Source organism: Stegodyphus dumicola, chromosome 12 (assembly GCF_044657685.1).
Source record: "Stegodyphus dumicola isolate Sdum_Otavi_A_Nest chromosome 12, ASM4465768v1".
NCBI lineage: Eukaryota > Metazoa > Arthropoda > Arachnida > Araneae > Eresidae > Stegodyphus > Stegodyphus dumicola.
The window spans coordinates 99,674,655-99,689,315 of NC_140779.1; positions in this window are offsets into that span (position 1 = coordinate 99,674,655).

Consider the following 14,661-nt stretch of genomic DNA (forward strand, 5'->3'; position numbering starts at 1 on the left):
TTCCACACGATACATATAAATTTTGTGATCCGTTCACATATCTAAAAGAAAAAATAGTTGCCATGACTTTTGCCCCAACGAAGTATTATATTTAATTAATCTCCTTTGTAAAGCTCTAGTGGTAGTTTTCCATGAAAAACATAGTTTAAAAATGTTTACGATAGAGAATATAAGTAACTGCGTAAGATTATCTTTACAAAAATTGTTGAATAAATTAATTTATTTTCATTTTTTGATTGCTCAAATTTGAACCGCTTTATGTTTGACTGCGACGATTTTTACACAATGCTTTAAAATTGCAATATTTCTGTTTGCTTTCTTTTCCTGCCGCTACGTTTTGTTCGACGATGGTTTCGCCTTGCGTTGTTTTTTCCGCAATGTTTTCGTCCACGATGTATTCGCCTGTAACTAGATATTCTGGCGGCAAAAATTCCCCGACACGTTATTTTTATCGTAATCGACAACGCTAAGTTATTTGGAACACACAACATGTAATCAACCTTTCTCATTAAAGTTGACAACGTAAATACTCCGATTTTTATCCTACTTCTAGAGCGTTTTAAGAATGCATTTACATTACATATTATTTCAGGCTTAGATGTTTAACTACAGAAAAGCAATTTAGGGAAATATTTCTTTAAGAACGGATAATATTTTAATTCCTATTAGCAAAAGTAAAGTAAATGTAGCTCATTTGATAAAGCATTCATCTAGCTTAATAAGTAAGCAAAGTTTATCAAAATATTTATACAGCGTGAATCGGTATAACAAAAATATTTCTAATCAAATCTCAGTATTAAAATTCCAAATGCGATACGTATTTCTTTCAAATCTCACATACTGATTAAATATTATTCGCAGAAAATATTCAAACAAACCTTCTTTTCCCAAAATATAACCATTCCTCATCTTCTCTATTTTGGGAGAGAAAATGTATTAATTAAAATCAAATTTCAAAGGTAATTCATGGTAATGGAGCCAACACCAGTATTTTTTTTACCCTCGACTGAAATTCCTCCTGTTCGCCATTTCTGAGCGCAATTTAATTAAACCGGTAATTATATAAAGTTTAGGAAAGAACTTTTTGAAAGGGAACAATGCCGGAATGATTTATTTGAAGGACAAACAACGACGAATTCGTTTTATCCTAGATTTCAAGACCTCATTCTCTGTGTTTGGGAAGCAAGAATAACACAAGGAAAGAAGAGGTTAATAGTCATTTCGTCATTAAATGGAGTCTTTTGTCTGTAATTTCCCCCCTTAACTTCTGTGCGGAAAAATATCCTTTATTAGGTCATTAACTACCGAATTCTTCAAGTAAATAACGCTGCAGGAATACTGCAAACAAAAGACATTTTTGATGTAATTCTATTCAAAGCATTCAAGCCGGTTGAAATATAACTGTTGCTTACTAAATCTCGGCAAAGAAAATATTTACTGGAGATGTATTTCTCCGAAGTGAATCAATGCATATTAAGGAACACACAAATGAAATCCAGAGTCTCCATGGAAATTATTTGTTGTTCACCAGCCACTGCTACCCAACACAGAAAACATTTATTAAACTTCAATTAAATTTAAATGTTTTTATAGCGTTAACAAAACAAAAACTTCAGTTATTAATTCCACGCTTGTTACTACGCCATTTTCTGACTCAAGTTGCATGCCGGCCGAATGCTCATTGAAAACAGCTGAGGGGACAGAAAATTTTCTTAACGAAATTTTAAAAATATTTGAAAAACATTGTAATAAAAAGTACATAAATTATATAATAAAATAAAATAATTAGTAAAATGAAATAAATTTTAAATTTCTTTTTCTGAATGTCTATCGAAATGTACATAATCAATAATAATGTTACGAATTTTGTATATGTGTACATAATTTTTGTGAAATTGTATATGAAATTGTAATGTCTTTTGTATAATGTAGCGTAAAATGTTTGAAGAGATAAACCTCTGCCGAAAAAATAAAACTGCAGGCGCAAGTCTATTTAACATTGAGGTAAATGGCTGTTTTGCTAAACTGGTGAAATATCGCCAAGCTGGCGATGGTTTTGGCGACTAGTTTTTGTCGTCAAATTTGCTGAGAAATCGCCGAAAGTCGCAAAACTTCTCGACCGTTTGGTGACATTTTGTTCCGATCCTTGTATAACAGTAATTGGTACTGTAATTAAATAACAGTTACTGATTCCTATACATAACTGTAACTATATATAAAGGTAAGCCATAAAATGTTTAAAAAACACCCCTTTGGGCGTAATGTAAAATCTGTAAGCTTTTAGATTTTTTTAATTATTATTATTTATTTATTTTCGCAATTCTTAAAAAAATATTTTATGAGCATTGTTTTCTTAGGCCCTAAAATTCTTATGCCCTAGGTCCTGTCCTAAAGAATAAAACGATTCTGAATTATAATAACTATATATAGGGACAGCGCTAGGCCTTTTTGCCACCTAGTGCCTCCCTAAATTCTAAGAGAACTGCCACTCGCTGCGCCGCACTAATTATATAGGTTCTGGTCCACTTTGACCCTATAATAAACTGATATTAACAACTACTTTACAATACCAAGAGTAAAAATAACTGGTTATATGCTTTGAATTCCCTTATGAAGAGAAAATACCAAAATAGTAATACTCTTTACCAATTTAATTAAGAAGCCACAAGGAGGACAGCCAAAACTAAGATAGACTGGTAACAGGATTGACATCAGGTTATAAGATATTAACGAAATTTTGTATATAGAAGTATGAACTGGAAACCCATTGCTAGAAAGATAACAAGATAAAGTGAATTCACTAAAAAGACCAAGTTTCTCATTGGACTGCAATTAAATCAAAGGCAAAGATACAAAGATACAAAGGCAAAGATACAAAGTGCGTGTACAGATTTTTAGAACGATGTCCATAAAGAATTTGAAAAAAAAAAAAAAAAAAAAACAAATTTTTAAAACAAAATTTTCCAGCTAAAGATTATTATTTGAAATAAGAAGTATCGTCTGCTACTTTTAAATTCATTGGAGGAGTTATACTTTTAAAGATTTTCAAAATGTCACATGCATACAAACTGTGCATTGAAGGCTATGATTTTATGCTTTTCGAAACGAATTATTCCTATTCCGTGGTTCGAAAACGTTGCAAAATGCATGGTATTAAAATTTACATGTGCAAAATAAGCAACATTAATAATTGGAAAGGGAAAAATGGTCAATCATCACTTCTACATTGAAAGAAGACTTCAGACGAATACCCGAATAATGTAAGTACTGTTTCTGATGTTCTAAAGTTAAATTGTTGTCAACAAGAGGAAATCTGCCGAAACAGAAATCAATCGCAAAGTCTTTGAATACAACTGTATAATAAATATACAACTGTATACAAATAAATAATAAATCAAGATTTACGGCTTGAGAAAGCTAAAAATCAGGTTCACCAGCTTTTGCCGAAGCATGTGGCTGTCAAATCAAAACAATTGAAATCTATTTAGCGGGAAGTATGAAATCTATTTAGCAGAAAGTATGAAATCTATTTAGCAGGAAGTATGAAATCTATTTAGCAGTATGGAAATCTATTTAGCAGGAATCCATTCCCAGTATGAAATCTATTTAGCAGGAAATAAATGAAATACATCATGACCCTTAGTGAAGCATGGCTTTGTCTAAATGCAACTAAAAAAGCTCTATTTATTATTGAAAACGAAGAGGAAAAAAATTGTACAAACCTGGTTCTCTCAATGCAAACGAAGTTTCAGTAAGAAGTTTATGATTGTCGCAAGATTCTCTTACAGTGGGAAATTAAAAATAAGAAGAGGTTGTGGGGGAGTGTTAAAATCAGCTCAACGTACTATCGAAAGAAAATTATACATCGGATATTTACAGAAGAAATTCTATTTCTTTATAACTATGCCTTTCAAAATGCCAAACTTCATCTGGACAAAGCAGTAAGTCATACTTTGTAAAGTACTACTGCAATATGTGAAAAAAATGAAGACTGATACAGGTATTGCATATACATATTTGTAACATAATCTTGCGAAGCTTCCTGAAGCATTCTTTACATTTTTAAACATTAATTAAACGACGAAGAAATCGTTCTAAAAATATCTAAACACTATCAGTACTATAAGCAATTTTTTAACGTTCATTTCCCATAAACTAAAAAGAAACAAAATTCATTAGCTATTTTATTCAGTATTACTTGGAAAACGAAGTCCAAAAAGCTTTGCATTTAGAATTCCTTTCCAGAGCACAACTATTATTTTTTATTAAGGAACCAAAGCATCTGACTTCTAAAACTCAAACCGGTATGGTTTACAATTTAAAAATCCCTTATATTTGAAAGTTACAGCAGTCTGCAGCGTTTGTGTCAAACCAATCTATCAAAACATCGCCCATTTCCCGAGGCTGTATAGATAAGAAGCTGGAAAAAAAAAAGGGTATTGGTCTTATCTTCGAAGTAAAGTTTATTCCAACAATACACGACACGTGGTTTATTCAAAACTCAGGCTGAAATACGAAAGCATGATATAGTTGTTTGCTTTTTTATCAATATATCCGTTCTCCTATTGTGGATTTTTGTTGTGAGGTAAGTCTTCCTCCTTTTTTTGCCTCACAGGCATCTGGCTAGCTTACCTTCAAATCCAATCAACAGAAATATTTTGCCCTGGTATCAGCATTGCTCAGGAAATGGCTGCTTCAAAATGCCTTTCCTTATTTTTTTCCCCTTTTGCTCATAGATGTGGGTGGGGGGTAGAAAGATTTTATAGAATTTCAGATCAAACTGGTATCTCAGAGCACATAAACTTAGTTCATGAATGATTTCATAAAGTAAAAGCTCAAAGAATGAATCGAATATTTTATACGTAATATAAGCTCCAATTCAGCGATTTATACATTAAATACTGAGGTTTCATAGAATGCTGCTTTCGTTTTAATCTGTAAACAAATTGAAGAGATATTCTGCTTTAAATATTTTCTTGTTAAACATTTACTTAAATTATTAGGTATTTATCCCGCCTTCCTAGCGTGCCTTCGTGGTGTAGTGGTCAGCACACTGAGCCGGTATTTCAGACGTCCGGGGTTCGATTCCCGGCGATTGCTAACTTTTCATCTCTCTTGCTTCCAAGAAATACCTAATGCCTCTACAAAGTACTTCATTGATTTAGAATGAGTAAATCTTTAAAATCCTTAACCTTAATTCTCACTGTTACACATTCTCTGAAGTTTTAGCGTCTATATATTATGCAAATTGCAAGTTTAGTAGATAGATTACAGGTGAAAAAATCGCGACAAAAAGTTCGCTTTGAAATCATTGAGCTTGTTAATTAACATTCCTTAAAGTTTTACAAATTATAAAATAATCAAAATTCTGGCTTCCATGTATCCATAATCGGGTGGAGGACAACGTTATTTAAAATTTAATGGCTCTAGGTACCGTTGTTTTTTCACAATGCGAAAAACGTGCATATATTCATGCAAATTCTTCATTATTTAATTTCTTTAAATATTCTACAGGGCGATAATATTTGGTGCCAACAATATATCACAAAGTGATATAGTGGTTCAATCTGAAATGCCGTTTCGAGACTAATAGCCCTTTTGGGTTAACGTCCCTTTGGACCTTAAAAAAAATTACTAGCGAAACATGTTCTAATTGATACATCCATTTAGATGCATAACTGAGAGAATATATAATAAATAAAAGCCTGTACATTGTAAAAATATACATACCATCGTCACAAGTAAATATTTCGGGAATACATGATAATATTTCTTGAATTTTCTCATCACATTTCTAATCCTGTCTCGAAATAATTTATTCTATGCAATAATAAAATTAAAGTTATACTTTTTCTATTTCCATTCCTCAAAATAAAAGAAGTAAAATATTTCTTTCCTTGCCATAGTTACTACATGCGCTTAGAAGCCAAAAGTTCTATCCAAAACTTTCAAAACTTCTGCATACTGGATTTTTCAAAAGTAAGGTCAGAACTTTTGACAATGGACTCGAAATTCCCAGAAACCTTTCCGCAGCATGAATCACGGCTAGAGCTTGGAATTTAGAATATCTTTCTTGCGCATCTAATGGAAAGAAAAAAAAAAAAAAAAAAAGGAAAAGAAAAAAAAAAACTTTGCGAAAGGGAAAAGAAATTCTTAATCGAATGGCATTGTACTGTCCATTTCTGGTCACTGAGCTTAGAGTAAGATAGCGTTGCAAAATATCTGGGCGCCCATGGCACGTGGAAATTCCTTTTTTCATCTAAAAAATAACTGTTTGAATTTCAGAACAGGCAGAAAGCGACATTCCTTCTTCCTTCTGTCCATCCATACCTAGCCTATCGCTCCATCCTTCGTCGGAAGCAAAGGAAACTGGTCACATGTGAAATCGAACCATTTTCCCTGGTCCGAAGCCTGCAGAGAAGACTCAAGAGAAGAAGAATGGGGAAAGTAAAGAATTGGGGTCTGACGGGCAGTTGGGTCAGAATATCGCTGCTCCAGTGGGTCACTTTATCGCACCCCAACGCTGAGAAAAATGCAGTAATGAAATAAAGAAAGATGATGGTTTTGGGAAAGCCTAAAAGGATAAAGCCAGGTTTTTATTTAAAGGTTTTATTTCGGAGCGCAGGAACAGCGGCAGACAGTGTGCGCCAGTTTAGAAATTACCCATCCGGGAGTTTATTCTTTTAGAGACGATATAAAATAAAGTCTTATATATAAGATTTTCCTAAAGAAAATTAAACTGTGAACTTAAATCACTTCCGCCGTGTTCTGAATTTTGCTATGAAATGAAAACCTTCAAGAAACTTCTAAAACCTTCAAGAAAAAAGGTTTTAGAAGAAATGCCATATACTTAAAAGTAAAGGAAAAATCAAAGCAAATGGGAATTTAAATTACATTTAAGCAATAATACTGAGTTTTACGGAAACAAAATGTCTACTACTTCATTAAATGTTCTCTTACAGTATTTTATTGATATAATGCAGTACCTTATGTTTATATAGTATAGCACAGGATTCTAGAAGCTTCCCAAAAAATCGGTCATAAGGCCTTCGAAAATGTGTTTTCCCAAATCTTTCAAAACGTCGCTAAGATGGCAAGAAATCAACAAATGTCTCCAAGTTTTTTCATGGCTTGTCAGAAGCGTATTTTCCAATATCTCGTGTTCTACTTCAGCTACTTTTACGATTTAAATGGTGCTGTCTTAAAAAGATAAAATGGACTATCGAGATGTACGCAAAGGGGAAAATGGGGACTATGATTTTTCGAGTCTGCGTTTTGGGACTCGATGAGTCTTATCAGTTATTCATATCCCATACTCCAATTTAAAGTCGACAAGTCTTATATCGAGTTTCTCAATTATTTTCACATACATATTAAGTTTGACAGAAACTGGGATATCTGGAATGATTCAGTTCATACCCAGATTATAATATATGTGATGGGACAGCAAAGAAAGCCTATTTATATTTGAAAATTTAGATAAAATAAAAAAATATATTTCGATTATTATTATCTCATTGCTGCAAGTTTGTTTTATAAATCTGGTTTCCTTTTTAGTACATTTATTTATTAATGAATATTTATTTTCTAATGTATAGTCTTCTTATATGATATTTCTAAGTGTATAATATTAATTAAAAACTTAATTCAGTTCTTTATATTTATTATAAAAATATAAATCCAAATGAAAAATGTTCCATCACATTTTACTCCGTCAAACCACAATGCATAAAGTTTATTCATTTTTTCTTTTTCTTCCCGTCGAGTTTTCCCCAGTCGTAGCCGGTCCACCAATGACCGAACAGATAAGGCTATTGAACACTAGTACCCCAACACAGGTTTAAATCTCTATGATCGGGTCTGCATGGAAATTTTTCCATATATTTTTAACGTAAATACTAGCCGGTTTTAAGTTCTGCACAATAGCAATTCACCAATCTTCCCAAACCAAAGTCCACAAATGGCGGAGCGGTAAAAGCTGCTGAATACTGGTAATTCTGCCCGAGGTTCGAGTCCCGGCAAAGGGGCTGATGGCGTGAGTGTTTTCGTGTTTTTTCCCATGTGTAATGGGGATACGAGCCAGTTTTCCTTTAAAAGTTCTCCACGGGACCTATCCATCCCTTTCCAAGCAATGCCTAATAACGGAACTAGTAATAAATAAAATAAAATAAATAAAATAGACCCTTTCCAAACCCTCATCGGGAACAATGATCTAAGTAAAACCATGAGGAAAGGCATAAACGAAAAGACACTGTCCACCATCTGTTGCGATGGAATTCGAAGCTTATATAAATGGCGAGCAGCTAAAAATACTTTGATTCTTAGTCTAGCATTAATATGCATTCTATTGCGACTCCTGCCGGACAGAGATTTTATATCTCTCACACGTACTACTTCTATCAACAAAAATATCCGGAGTTGACAGAAGTTCCGGATGATTTCTCTAAACGATAAATGAAATTAAGATTACAGGTCAGTACATGATTTCAACTCATTTAACTTGATCGATTCATCTGATAAGGTGAGCTGTTCTTAGTGTAATTCCCAAATACTTGTTTGACTTCCTATTCTAGCATAAAGCATTCTTATGAAGCATTTCGCGTAAAAAGCATTTATCATTAATTTATGACGGAAAAACATATAAATTTCTCAACGACAGAACTTTAACCGATTATAACACATCAGGAAATATATAAAGCTAAAATAACACTAACATATAGTAAAAGCAAGATAAATGGGATAATTATCTAACTTACACGAAATAATGTAGAGTTTAACTTAATTGAGATTATAGTAAGCATACTTATTGGAAGGCTCAGAGAGATGGTGGTAATAGTGATGAAAAAATATGAGATATATAATCGTTGAAGGTTGTATCGCAACTGATAAGATAATCGATTAGTCGATATACATTACATCTGTATAGTGTAAGGTTAGGTCGTAAGGTTGGGTTGCTGTGAAAGATTCGGGTGTAGGATAAAGATGAAAAAATTATATATCTATTCAACATTTCATAGTCGGTCGTCGTAATCTTCACGCACTATACTTACTTGTCTCTCATCTTGGTATTCATCATCTGCTAAAGCTAACGTGAAGGGCTTGAAATGCTATATCTTCTTTGCCTGTTTAGCCTCGTTAATTTTTTTCAAGTGCGCCTGTGCTTTTGTAAGGACCCAAAATAACCTGAAAATTTTTTTCTGTGTATATATCTGACCATCCAAATATAAACTATAATTGCATATTTCTTTTCTTTTTTTTTTTTTTTTTTTTTTTAATTTCTATTTCCTCATAAATTACGAAACTTTTCTTTTAGGTTTTTCCGGCTACCGAAAATACGTTTTAATGCATAAAGTAAGCTTTCGTAAAAAGTTAGATAAAAAAAGGCGGCATAAAATATAATGACTATTAAAATGCGCAGGGCTCCATCTATCAAAAACATACACTTTTTAACAAATATTATGAGAAAAAAATTGAATCTAATCTTAATTTTTAGATTCCAAATTAACACCTGCAACAATTTTAAGGTTTTTGAGTACCAGCTTAAGAATTAATCCCAAGACATTCGAGATAGCTAGCATAAAATGATATATTTAAAATGAGTAATTCAAAACAGAAATGCAAAATTGTGGTCTGGGGGGGTAACTACCTACGATATTATTTCTTTATAAAATGAGTGTCACTTGGAGACTTCTTCATTAATTTAACAAAGAAAATTGAAAAAAGAAAATTATTCTTGACTGTTCAAGACCTAGCTGTACTTTTTTTTTCGGGGGGGGGGGATCGTTTGAACGTAAATCTTGAGACAAAAGTGCCCTGTAAGTGAAGTAGCACCATTATCGTCGTCATCGTTATCATAATCTTCATCATCATTATTATTATTATTTATTACTATTATTAATATTATTTATCACTATGACTATTACTAATATTATTTATTACTATTACTATTATCAATATTATTTATTACCATTATTATTATTATTATTATTACAGTTGACTACTTTTTTTCATTGGATCGCTCGCCCACAAGGTTTGTAATTAATATTTCCCGCAATTTTTGTCATAACACGGAATTCAAGTAGGGAAAACAATAATACTTAATTTTAAAGTTTAAAGACTATATAAAAACTGCATAGTAGAAGTAAAATATAGAAAGTGTATTTCAAAACATTTATGTAAATTTGATATAAACTGCGTATAATTTTCAGCGATTTAACAAATGGAATAAGCAAAACATTTTGAAGTTATGAATGCTTTTCTGCAAATATTCACCCCTTCATAATAGTAAGTGATTTCTCCTCCTGTTATTTTTAGCTGTATTATTTTTTATTGTTTCTGCTTTTGTTGTTGCTCTCTCAGATGTATTTATTCATACGAAAGTTTATGTGTACAAGTTCATACCAAAATATTTTGATTCAGTTTGTCTCAGCGGGTCAGATCTCATAGTTAAAAATACTTACCAATATCAAGTCATCGTTTAGCGATTTCGGAAGACAATACTTAAACGAAAGGGGGAAAAAAAAAGGCAATATGATAACATGTACTAAACAGAATATCATTCAGATTCTAGAATTACTAATGGCACTAAAATAAAATGTATATACAAATTCGATGTTCCTTTTAATGTACATTCAGAGAAAAAAATATAGAGTTAGAATTCTGAGTGTACCTTGCAGCTGTAAATTTCAAAGGAATCAGAACACTTTCCCTCTACATACAAGCGGAACACGTGAATGATGATCCTATCAGGTTGCGATTTAATCCAAGATTAGCATAGCAATCATCCAAGCCTCCTCATAAAGAGAAAATGATTCGAAGCTAGTTATTGACTCAGTAACTCGCAATAAAAGCAGTCTGTCAGCATGAGGCAATTCTGAATTCAAAATTTCTATGAAGCTCAGTTCTGTATAAACTGCATTATTTTATGTATTTTGATGTGTTGTGAAGTGTACAAAGTATTTGAACAGTTGTACAGTTGTGAAGTGTACAAAGTACAAAGTAAGTTAGAATTTGCAAAAGAAAATAAGTCTAACCCTCAAACAACTAAATTTCCATTTTGCTCAGTTTCTCTTTAAACAAAGCAGATTAATCATTTCTTTTTCCCTTTTTTAAAGATTTAGGGTTTACATAACTATGTAGATTAAGCAGTGAGCGTTTGCAGTTTAAAATTAGCTAGTTTAATGGACATTTTCGTGATTATTTCTATATGCAAGGCAAGAATGAACCAGTTTTCTGCAGGTAATAACACCAGAGGGTATGTTTTCGGAGAAAGACAGCCCTTGCGTGCTTTGTCGTAATTAATAACATATCTACTACTTTCTCGCGATTTATAATAAATAGATAATACATATAGAAAATTAATTCTCTTTTCAAGTAAAGGATTACCGCTATAGATAAATTCTCGGATGCAGATGACTTTTTGTTTCTTCCCTGATAGACACCATTGCAGCTGCTTTTCATTAAACTGCAGATATCTGTTTTAAACATCATTCCCGCCAGCTAGAGAGAAAACACAAATATAAGTATAACTTCAAAACAACAAAATCCCAGGCCTTCCTTACAAATCATCCACGAGTTATCGACTGGAAACTAAAGGATTTATTAACAAGCCCCGATCAATCGACAATCGGAACAAAGCTGCTGTCAATTCAAACCTAATCCCAAAACATGAAACAAATACAAGAGCTCCATTGCCAATACCTTCTAATGCAGTATAAAAGTCGATGAGGCTTCGATTCTAAATAGTGCGTCGACCAAATAAATCGCTGAGTGTCCGAGCGGCTATCGACAAGAGGCAATTTCGGCGCGTGACATATTCGACCAATTAGTTATCGGGCGGGAAGGCGCTTGAAAAATATTCCCGCAGCGCTGTCTTCCGTATCTGGTGATAAAAGACGTTTACCTCAATGATTTATTTACGGTGTGACTGGCACAGGCCCCGATCGCTATGAAATACTTTTCGATTTGTGTCAGCGACAGAACCGCAATTTATATATCATCCATCTCCCGCCATTGCTAACCAGAACGATAGTTGCTTCGTCGCGCAGCGCCATCTGTTGGGGGAAAGTGCGTTCAACGAGTGCGACTGCAACTGGTGGAACAACGGGAGTTTTAAATTATTAGCATCCACGATTAAAGTGGTAAAGATGATTTAAAACTTATCAGTAGCTAATTTAGTTTCAGTATTGGATAACTGTATTTCCAGAAGACCTACAGGTATATTAAAATATTCCATTAGTGGTGCAAGGGTGATGTTATAAGAATTAAACCCGCATTATAACGCGTAATGAAAATGTAAGATTACCAAATAAAAAAATTAAAAAAATCGGGTATTTTAGTAGAATGTAGGAATTATGTTGTCGGATATTTATCAGTAAATTTCTAAAAATATTTCAGACAACAAATTTTACGAAAGTAGAAAAGTAAAAACTATTTCAACTGAAAAGAACAAAATAGAATACATAACACGCAAGACAGTAGATTACATGCAATCATATGTATGTACGTTTAGACATATAATTTAAAATTACACTATATATGTTTATTTTATAAAGCTAATTAAAAAGTATTTAGAAATTCTGATTTATTTATATTTTATAGTTTTGATTTGTATATATTATGCATTAAACTTGAGATAATGAATGCTTACTTGATTCTTGAGAAATCTAGATTTCGAATTTCTTGTTCGCACTTACAACTTCTAATATATTCGAAGCTTCCAAAGCCTGCTGGTGTCTAAAACTCTTTTATTTACTTCAACTTGCTGTTTCTTTTTAATCTTCTTCTCGATTTCCTTAGATTGTAGAATTTCTTAAGCGACAATATGATTTATTTTGTTGCTTGAGCCAGCAGTTCCAAGATAGCATTTTACATAACCGTGACTTAAACTAAAGACTGCGTAGTATAATTGGATAGTAGCGTAACTGCCTTCTGAGAAGAAATAACGTAGCAGTGATTTCACAAGTTTAAATTGATTTATGCACTAATGATTCTTTTTCACTAATATTTTGCACCTGCAGAGTGGTTTAAATAGTGAAATCTTTCTTTTTTGCCACATAAATGCTAAAACTGTGAAAATCTGAATTAGCGTATAACATAAAGAATAGGTATGTGTTTGAAATCATTTTTCGCTCGTATACTAGTAATCTGCCGCTCATATGGTACAGCAGTTTTAAGCTGACTACGGTACCGAAGGGTCAGGTTTCGAATCCTGGAGAAAGCATGAACGTTTTTAAGTATATGCGGCAAGTATCTATGCGGCATCGAAAAGCACTCCAAATTTTATAGCGAGCCGAAAGTCCTCTGAAGTGGTTTAATGGTAGGAGAAAAGGGATGGCAGATCCTCGGCCCCGTCACCAGAGGTGCTTTCCTTCAAAACTGTGACGGAATTTGGGCAAAGTCGCACTGTCTTATAGATGGTGCTGAAGGCTCATGCCAACAGCAGGCGCAGTCTTACACTTCTTATCACGACAAAATCCGTGGACTTGTTCTGATTAGGTCAGACAAATGAGATTGGCCACAACAACAACAGCATATTGATAATCTGGCCCTAATGTATAACAGTATTCATTAATAAACAGTCATATAGGTTAAGATTAAATCTTCTTTTCAAAATATAACTAAAATATAACGCAAGAAGTTTCTTTTGAATAAACAATTATTGTCACTTAGAGAGGAAAGTGGTTAGCGACGCTGACTGCCGTACCGAAGGGCCGTGACTCGAATCCTGGAGTAGGCAGGGATGTTTGCCGAAAGTCTTCTAGAGAGATTGATAGTAGGGGAAGAGAGACTGGAGACCCTCGGATCCGTCCCCTCCAGGGTGCTGTCCTTCAAAATTCTGGAAGAACTGAGCATAAAGTCAGATTGTCACCCGCATGGTGCTCAAGGCTGTGAACGACGACAGACGCAATCTTGCATTCCTTGCCATGATAATAATGTGTGGGCTTGTTTTGATTAAGAAAGATTAGTAAAAACAGCAACAACAAACAAGTATTAACTTAATCCATTTTTTTATAAATTTTACGCAGCTGCCTACATGTGAAAATTTTCGTTGAATTATCAGTTCTGGCCGTACTTAAACCCATCGTAGGCAAAATGGATGAGATTAGAAGTACTCCATGTTAAATTGATAAAATGTATGTTATTATTCAGCATGATCGAAGATATCTCTAACGGCTCTATTCCCTATGGAAATAATTAATTTGCAGAACATATTATTCAGTTTTTCGCATTAGTTTCCGTTGACATAAATTTTCGAACATTGTATGCTGCATTTTGTTATCTTTTTTTTTTTTTTTTTTTTTTTTTTTTTTGTATCTTTGTTTGTTTTTTTGGTATTGTTTTTTCTTTTGGTATCTTTGATTTTTTTTTTTTTTTTTATCTTTTTGTTTTGTCGTAATGTTATTTCCAACCAGGAGACATGAAAATTGAGCAATACCCTTGTCGGGACTCGAACCTGGACCTCTCGAATACGTGCCGATTATGCTACCGTTAAGCCATGAAGGCTTGCTGAAAGGAGGGAGAAAATACCTTGCATCTCCATGTATAATGACTCCAGTCCGCCAGTTCCACTGATGTGCCGCGTTTGATGTTGCGGTGAAAGAATCTCTTAAAGTTGTGATGTTGCGTGGCCCCAACTTGCCCGTAAGTCAGACTGTAACA